We start from the raw sequence: 9318 nt of genomic DNA, 5'->3' as shown, positions 1-9318 counted from the left end.
CACTTTGTATCATTCGTTTTCGCTCAAATTTTTTTTTACTAAGTCTACTCACTCACCTATTAATTACACCACCATTGATTGGTCTTCAATCCTCCCCAGGGGTTGGTGGGGGGTGCTTGATTTTTCAAGTAACACACAACTGAATCATATATTTGAAAAACGAATCTGGACATGCGATTTATCGAATAGTATGTTTTCGAGATCGCTGAATACGAATATGAACTTAATTTATTTTGGGCCCCAGCCCCTAATGTCTCTCTATGTGCACCAAAAAAGGGCCAAATTTCGAAAAATCATGAAAGTCGTGTGATAGGTATATCGAATGGTATGTTTTCGAGGTCGCTGAATACGAATATGAACTTATTTTCTGCTTACATGTTCTTCAAAACCCTGTTAGGGGAAATATCTGGGTAATTAGGGGATAGTTGGTACTTTGTACTTCAACTTGCCACCCTTCCAAGACCAACTAGCCTTCTCAGCCGTATAGGCTTCAATCACCATAAGATGTATCAAACAACACCTATCTTAGATACCCCAACTAAAGAGTACTCCGATATACCAATAAAGAACACAGTGGTTTACAACGACGTGTATAATTCGCATAAGGAGCACAACTTATTACGTTGCTATGATAATAATACAATACCAATCACTAACATGATAGATTCTGCTTTAAAGAGGCGTTTCCTACAAGAGATGGCACAAGCCAGCGTGAAAGCTTACACTACTCGTATTAAAGATGAAGAAAAGGAAACTGCGAGGCGGCTCGCTTCGGCAATCTCGGCCGTAGAGCGTCGGATTCCAGAGACTGCAACACACAAACTAAACCAGGTAACATGCCGGGGTAGCGGGTATGGTTTGTAATGCGTTGTGTCGTTGTAAACTGCTGCAACTTTTAAACAAGATCGAGGACCCCCTTATTTTCTTATGCCATTTTATAGAGAATTTTCTCCACTTTCCAATGGTGTAAATTTTTTTGAAATCCTCATAACTTTTAATGGAGAAAATTGCGATTTTTCGAGCTGTAAGAGGTAGCTAGATTGAGGTTACTGGTTTGTCTACTTTATACTTTGACTTTTGAGGCGTCGTAACTTTTGAACCAGATCGGTAACCCTATCATTTTATGGTGTCTTTTTGTAGAGAACTTTACGCCCTTTCCAATGATATAAAAAATTTTAAAATCCCCAAAATTTTTCATCGAGAAAATTGCGATTTTACGAGATGAAAAATGTACACAGCTACTTGCTATGGACATGGTCTATTTTCTACTTCAAAGAATCAGAACTTTCAAACCAGATCGCGGACCTCATCATTTTATGGTGTCGTTTTGTGCAGAATTTCATGTGCTTTCTGATGATATAAAATTTTTTGAAATCCTCAAAATTCTTCATTGAGAAAAATGCAATTTTACGAGTTGAAAAAGGCCATATGGCTTTTTTTCAAGCTTTTCCATCTCGTAAAATCGCAATTTTCTCGATGAAAAATTTTGGGGATTTTAAAATTTTTTATATCATTGGAAAGGGCGTAAAGTTTTCTACAAAAAGACACCATAAAATGATACGGGTACCGATCTGGTTCAAAAGTTACGACGCCTCAAAAGTCAAAGTATAAAGTAGACAAACCAGTAACCTCAATCTAGCTACCCTCAATCTAGCTACCTCTTACAGCTCGAAAAATCGCAATTTTCTCCATTAAAAGTTATGAGGATTTCAAAAAAATTTACACCATTGGAAAGAGGAGAAAATTCTCTATAAAATGGCATAAGAAAATAAGGGGGTCCTCGATCTTGTTTAAAAGTTGCAGCAGTTTACAACGACACAACGCATTACAAACCATACCCGCTACCGCGGCATGTTACCTGGTTTAGTTTGTGTGTTGGGTTGCAGTCTCTGGAATCCGACGCTCTATAGGGCAAAACGCGAATTTCAGGTTGCATACTTGAACCCTTGGTTTTGTAGGCTAAACCTTACAAGTCTAGCTGTAAACAATTCCGGTTACTTCTACATTTCAGCTCGTCAAGTCACTTTTCTCGAGGAAGGCCTTTGCGGATTTCAAAAAATGTAGTGCCGTTGGAAAGAGGACAAAATCCTCTACAATTTAGAGCCATAAAATAATGGGGTTCTCGAGATGGTTTAAAAGTTCTGTCGCCTCAAAGTTCAAAGTGTACAGAAAAACAGCGTTGTGAAAACGAAATGATTTCGTTTTCGTTTTTCGTTTTCGTTTTCACATTTAAAAAAATTACGTTTTCGTTATATAACGTTTTGTTTGGTTATTAAAAATAACGTTTTCGTTTTGTTTAACGTTTTTTTTTGTTATTCTTCATTTTCCTCAAATTTGGCCAATTTCAGTGAATTTAGAAAAAAAATTAGGAAAAGAGCAACATTAAAACAAATTGAAAACATGAAAAATATGCAGAAATGAGAAAACTAATAATTTATCCCCTATAATAACAATGTTCCAAAAGTTTTCTCATTTTTTTTGAAGTTGCAGGCCCATTTTTTTGCATTTTTAAGACCTATTTCCAGTGTTTGAAGAAAAAAAATTGATAAGGAAAAAAAACGAAATGGATTTCGTTTTATGATAAATATCGTTATTATATATTTAACGTTTTCGTTTAACGTTATGTCTCCATGAACCTAAAAAATATCGTTTTTTTTCGTTTTTCGTTTTCGATAAAATAACGTTTTCACAACGCTGCAGAAAAATATGTTGAATTGGCTACATTTTTCAGCTCGTTAAGTCAATTTTCTCAAGGAAGACCTTTGAGCATTCCAAAAAATTTATTACCGTTGGAAAGGGGACAAATTTCTCTACAATTTAGAGCCATAAAATAATGGGGTCCTCGAGATGGTTTCAAAGCTCTGTCGCCTCAAAGTTCAAAGTGTACAGAAAAATATGTTGAATTGGCTTCATTTTTCGGCTCGTTAAGTCAATTTTCTCAAGGAAGACCTTTGAGGATTTCAAAAAATTTATTACCGTTGGAAAGGGGACAAATTTCTCTACAATTTAGAGCCATAAAATAATGGGGTCCTCGAGATGATTTCAAAGCTCTGTCGCCTCAAAGTTCAAAGTGTACAGAAAAATATGTTGAATCAGCTTCATTTTTCGGCTCGTTAAGTCAATTTTCTCAAGGAAGACCTTTGAGGATTTCAAAAAATTTATTACCGTTGGAAAGGGGACAAATTTCTCTACAATTTAGAGCCATAAAATAATGGGGTCCTCGAGATGGTTTAAAAGTTCTGTCGCCTCAAAGTTCAAAGTGTACAGAAAAATATGCCGAATCGGCTTCATTTTTCGGCTCGTTAAGTCAATTTTCTCAAGGAAGACTTTTGCGGATTTCAAAAAATTTAGTACCTTTGGAAAGAGGACAAAATCCTCTACAATTTAGAGCCATAATATAATGGGATCCTCGAGATGGTTTGAAAGTTTTGGCATATCAAAATGCAAAGTGGACAAACAATCAGTACAATCACTAGCATGTAGCCTACAATATGTAAGGGGAATCAAGAGATACCACCATTTATACACCTTGTGACGTCAGGGCGTTTTGCCCTATAGTCCATCCGCGCTAAGAACGGTCTGATGTCACAACTTGCTGTAGACGTTTCAACGACTGAAGGGGTAGGAAAAGGAAGAGATTCATACTGCGTTGACGAGTTGAGCAATTTCTTCACGTAAATAACTGCTTTTTTATGCACTTAGCTAGAATGCATAGTGTTGCCATGGTTTGTGACGTCAGACCGTTCTTAGCGCGGACGGACTATAATCTCAGCCGTCGTCTCCACTGAACTAGCACACTAGATGGCGCTGTGCCAGTTGCAGTGTTGCCGCCTGCCTGGGCATCAAATTACCACTGTAGAGTGGTAACATGGAGTCCCAAGTACCCTCTACAACCCATTTACGCCCTTCTAAATCGGATCAAATTCTGAAAAGTCGCTGAAAATCGTGTAATACGAGTACATATTTCGAATATTTTCATGCTGAACAACATATTAAAAAATTGGGATGGCATCTTTGAGTATATAATATACATGATATGGAGGGCTAATAAAGCAGGTTCCGTGGAGGATTCTGTAGAGCGCGCTCGACTTGGTTCAGTAAAAGAACCCAACTCATTTTAGACCTTAGAGACAATTTTGTAAAGTAAAAAATAGTTTAATGAGTACCCAAGAAGTTATAAGCCTTCCCTTGAACATTTTTAAACATTTGAACTTCAATTCATCGCTTACATTTATCATTTATCAAAATCGCTATCATAGGTTCTTTTACTGAACCAGATGCTGAATGCTGGATTATTAGCCCCCCTGTTGGATGAAATTCCGCGATTACGCGAATAAATCCGCCAAAAAAACCGCCAATGCGCTATAAAAAACGTTTTTAAGCGATTAGACGATTTACTTGAAAGCGACTTTTATAGCGAACTGGCTAATCCGTCCAAAAACCCGCTTAGCGGAATAATAATCCGCCAAATTACCAGTGAAGTGAGTAAACCGCGAAAAAAAACGCTGAAAAATCCCGTCTACCCCATGGTGGTTCGCCTGAATTTTAAATGCAGCTTATCTTTTCTGTGAACGGATATAGTTGGAGGATACCTGGGGTACCTCCCTGAATTTTTTTAGAATTTTTCATCGAAGGGGAGAGGGGGAGAAGGGAGAACAAAAGAAAACTTTAAATCGCCATCACCCCAGAACAAAAAAATATACCAAAACGATTTTTTCGTCAAATAAGTATGTATCTTTTAGATCTACTTTCTATAGAAAGCATCGCCAGGCCATTTGGATTGGCGGGTCAAACTCTCAAAAGCTCAAAAAACCACGTTTTTTACGTTTTTCTCAAAAATTATGGACAAATGGAGGAAATTGAAGAGAACTAAAATTGTTCTACGTGTTCTACAAAACTACGCGCGCAGAAGTATTTTTTGCTTACATCAAGATGGCTGAAAAGTATTGGGGGGGGGGGATAAAATGGGTGAAATGCTTTGAAATTTTGATGAAACATTGTTATGTACCTTTGAAAAAATGTTGGAGCCAAAAAATTTTCCCCTCTCCACATCTCTTGCTAAAAAAAAACGATTTTTTCGAGAAGAAATTTAAAAATCATGTTTCAACGATCTTTGAATAAAAGATTACGGATTCACTCAAAATATATGAAGAAGACATGATTCTAGCAACGTGATTTTTTTCAAAAATTGTTGGCCCCTCTGTTCCAAATGAAATTATTTGAGATTCTGAATCCATTCTATGTAATTACATATTTTTAATCGTTATTGCCATTTATTGTACATCGCCAAAAATTTGGGGATTTCTGGCAATTTTTCTCGATTCTTTGAAATATAAAATATTGGCATCACTACGTTCCAAAATATTTCCTCAATTTCAGAAATAAAAATACATATCTTGTAATATTTTTTCGTCATTATTGCGAAACATTTGCAAAGAAAATATTTTCAAAAGACCTATACTTGAAAATGTGGTTTTTGAGTTTTTTTTGAGCTTTTGAGCTTGACCCACCAATCCAAATGGTCGGGCGATGATCTCTATGGATGACGTCGATTCAAAGTTTTCTTTTGTGTCACGTTCGATTTTACCTCCGAAATAAAAACCGAGACTTGTTGATTATTAACAGAATTATATTTTAACGAACAGAACAGTACGAACAACAATTAATATTGGGCAGATGTTATGCCTCTCAGAGGTACGATACGCGACTAAAATTTACGTCCACCTTCGACATAGTCGTTGGTGGACATTTCCACCAAAACTGCTGATTCAGCAGTTTTGGCAGAAAGGTGGCGTGATCGCCTAAAAGTACCGTGTGCAACTTTGTACATCGAAAGTTGCACATCAGCAAATTTTGTATCCGCCGATGCGATGGTGTGACATTTTAGCCATCGCATTGGCGGATGGATTTTCCCACAATTCTGAGAAATTACTTATTCGGCGACTCGTATTTTCTAACGAAAACACGAGTCGTCGAATATGGCGCAATTTACGACGCCACAAATTCCCCCCTCCTTTAGAAGTAAGGGCGACCACGCCCTAACCTAGATCCCTGTCGCCAATGGGAAAAATTTAGAGGTAACAGATAATAGTACAAAGAGATAATTATAAAATAACTAGTAAAAACAAAATATAACGCAAAATTTGGTAGCAATACATAATAACTAGTAACAACAAAAGATAAATTTTATAACAACTAGTAACAAAAAAAAGATAATGTAAATTTAACTAGTAACAGCAAAAGATAAATTTTATAACAACTAGTAACAAAAAAAGATAATGCAAATTTAACTAGTAACAGCAAAAGATAAATTATATAACAACTAGTAACAACAAAAGAAGATTTGATAGCAGAAAGAAGAATATATTTGTAACCCACAGCCATTTATCTGCTTATTAGGATCAATTAACAATTAATTTATACCCACAACCAATGGACAAAAATGAGGAGATAATCTTCCGAAAACACACATTTTTTTTTTTTTTTTTTTTTTGAGGTTAATTCCTTTAAGGTTCATATATCAATGTCACAACAAATCAACTATCCCTACAGTATGCTGCCCTTGATTTAATGTAAAACAGCATGATGTCAAAAATAAAGCCGTCAACATGTGGTGAAGATTACAACAAAAACATATTTGGATCACAGAATATGTTTGCAGAATGGTTTAAGAAATATAGTAACAATAAGACGATTTTCTCAATAATAACAATAGCAAAATTTCACATGTATAAAAATGATAATACAACTAGGAAAATTTACATCACAGAATATTGTTGCAGCATTTGGTAATAATGGTTAATGAAGGTGTAAGGCTTCCCCCCTCCTTTCAGAAGGGGTGGCCTCACACCTTAGTGGCTACTGGGCCATATTTATACAAATAACACAATTATTTATAATGGTCCCCTATCATATCACAATTTGCTGTTTTACTACCTTATATTTTCTTGGGGCTACCAGTGGGGGTCTATTTTTCCTTATATTGATGTCCCACCATAGTTTCATAAATAAAATAAATCATTCAACACTTTTTTTCCTTATTATTCTCAATTTTATATCATATTCATTATTTTTCAAATTTGACTCCTTCAGAGTTCTTTGATACTTTTTTTTTTTTTTTTCTTTTTTTGTAAAAATCATTATAACATCAATAACTTGAATCCCTACACCCTACAATTTTGCAATTTTATTAATATTCAATTTATGGGAATATGTTGGACTGTTAGTTGACTACATTTTCCATTATCTTTTCATATCTTTTCAAGTTTGAAGCTGGCCAGGCTTCAAATTCCTGCCATTGTGTGCATTATGTTTAACATATTCCCAGTATTGATGTATAATAGATTTCATCATAAGTAGAATCATATTGGTATGGTATTCTAGACTACCATATCACATTCTACTCTGTATTTGCTAGCACTTCTATCTTGATAATTCTAATTTGTATTTTATAAAATTCCTTCTCATCATTTCATCTTTCATTTTTGTAAATTTCATCAATTTGTAATCATAGATATCATTCAAAAACATTTTTCTTTTATATAATCAATTTCTCAATTTATTCATTTACATTTCTACCATCATTTCAATTACCTTTTATATCATATCTCCACTACGTGGAGTTTCGGTAGTTTCTTCAATAATAAATTTTTCAACAGTCTCTTTAATATTTAGCAGATTTTCATAGTATCATTTTCGAGGGAAATATTTTTTTATTCTACGCACATGGATCAATTCTTCTGATAGTTTTCCTCTAAATGGTATTTCAATAAGGTAATTTTCGTTTGAGATTTTCTTAATGACCTTATAAGGTCCATTGTATTTGTTGTAGAATTTCCCTTGTTTTAAAGGGTTTATAATTAGAACAAGCTCATTTTCCTTATATTCAACATTTTCTCTTTTTTTATCATAATTTTCTTTTTGTTTTTCTTGGGATTTTTCGACTAATTTAGGAATTGTTTCTCTAATTCCTTGTAAATTTTTTATATTTCCCATTCTGTCAATAGATTCTTTTTCATCAAAGATTTTATTGTTGAAGGGTAGATTTGGAGTTTTCCCGAATATTAAAAAATATGGACTCAGTCCTTGTAGACTCTCAATTGGACAGGTGTTGTAGGAGAATATCGCGTAGGGAAGGTATCTAGCCCATGTTCTTGGGTTTTCAGCAACGTATAAATTTAAAGTTTTGCAAAGCGTTTGATTCATTCGTTCTACTCCTCCTTGAGTTTGCGGGTAGTACGCAGTGCTGTGATATAGATTTATCCCTAGTTTTTTGCACGCATCTTTCAATTTTTCGTTTTTAAAATGTGTTCCCCTATCGGTAGTAATTTTTCTAGGACAACCGTATGTTGTCATAATATTGTTAATAAAATCTAGCACCACATCTCCTTCTGCATTAGCTACTGCTTTCGCAATAGCATATTTAGTGGATCTACAAGATCCAACTAATATGTATTTCTTCCCTTCAGAAGGGTCTAGTGGTCCCACGAAATCCAATTCTAGGTGGGCCATAGGAGATGGGTCATCGACTGGGATTGGTTTTAGTAACCCTGGTTTCTTTCCTTTTATTACTTTATTTTTCTGACATTCCGTGCACGATTTTAAATGTTTTTCAACGTCGGACCTCATGGTTTCCCAATAATAGTGCTTTTTAATTTTCTGGAGGGTCTTATATATTCCAAAATGACCTCCTCCAAACGGATTTTCGTGGAATGCCGTCATAAGTTCTTCTTTTACACTTTCCGGGATTACAATTAATTTTTCCAACCCATTTCCAGACATGAATTTATATTTCAATATTCCATTTTCAATGATGAAGTTTCTAGATTTTCTTTCCATTTTCTCAACATATCGTCTTCCACCACTTAATTTGTTGTTTTTCGCTAAGACAACATCTTTGCAGAATTTATCTTCTTTTTGTTTTTTACGGATGTCTATTTTGACTTCTTTAATGCCGTTCCCCAAGTCTTTTTCTTCATTTGTACTTTTTACATTATCGATTACTGTTCTGCTCAAAGTATCCGGTACTATGTTATTTTTTCCTTTCAGGTGTTTTATATCAAAATCGTAATCACTTAGTTTTGTGACCAATCTTTCCATACGTTTGTTTGGTTGTTTTTGGTTTCTGAAGAAGGTTAATGCTGAGTGATCAGTCAGCACTGTAAAATGGATACCATATAGGTATTCTCTGAAATGCGTTATCGATTCTACTAACGCAGTCATTTCTAGATCATACGCACAATAACTTTGCTGGCGTGGTAGTAATTTTTTACTATAAAAAGCAACCGGATGCTTTTCTCCTTCTTCGTTAACTTGAGA

The sequence above is a fragment of the Planococcus citri genome, chromosome 2, assembly GCF_950023065.1.
Source record: "Planococcus citri chromosome 2, ihPlaCitr1.1, whole genome shotgun sequence".
NCBI classification, from domain to species: domain Eukaryota; kingdom Metazoa; phylum Arthropoda; class Insecta; order Hemiptera; family Pseudococcidae; genus Planococcus; species Planococcus citri.
The sequence above is the reverse complement of the archived record's forward strand: the minus strand, read 5'-3'. Positions refer to the sequence as shown.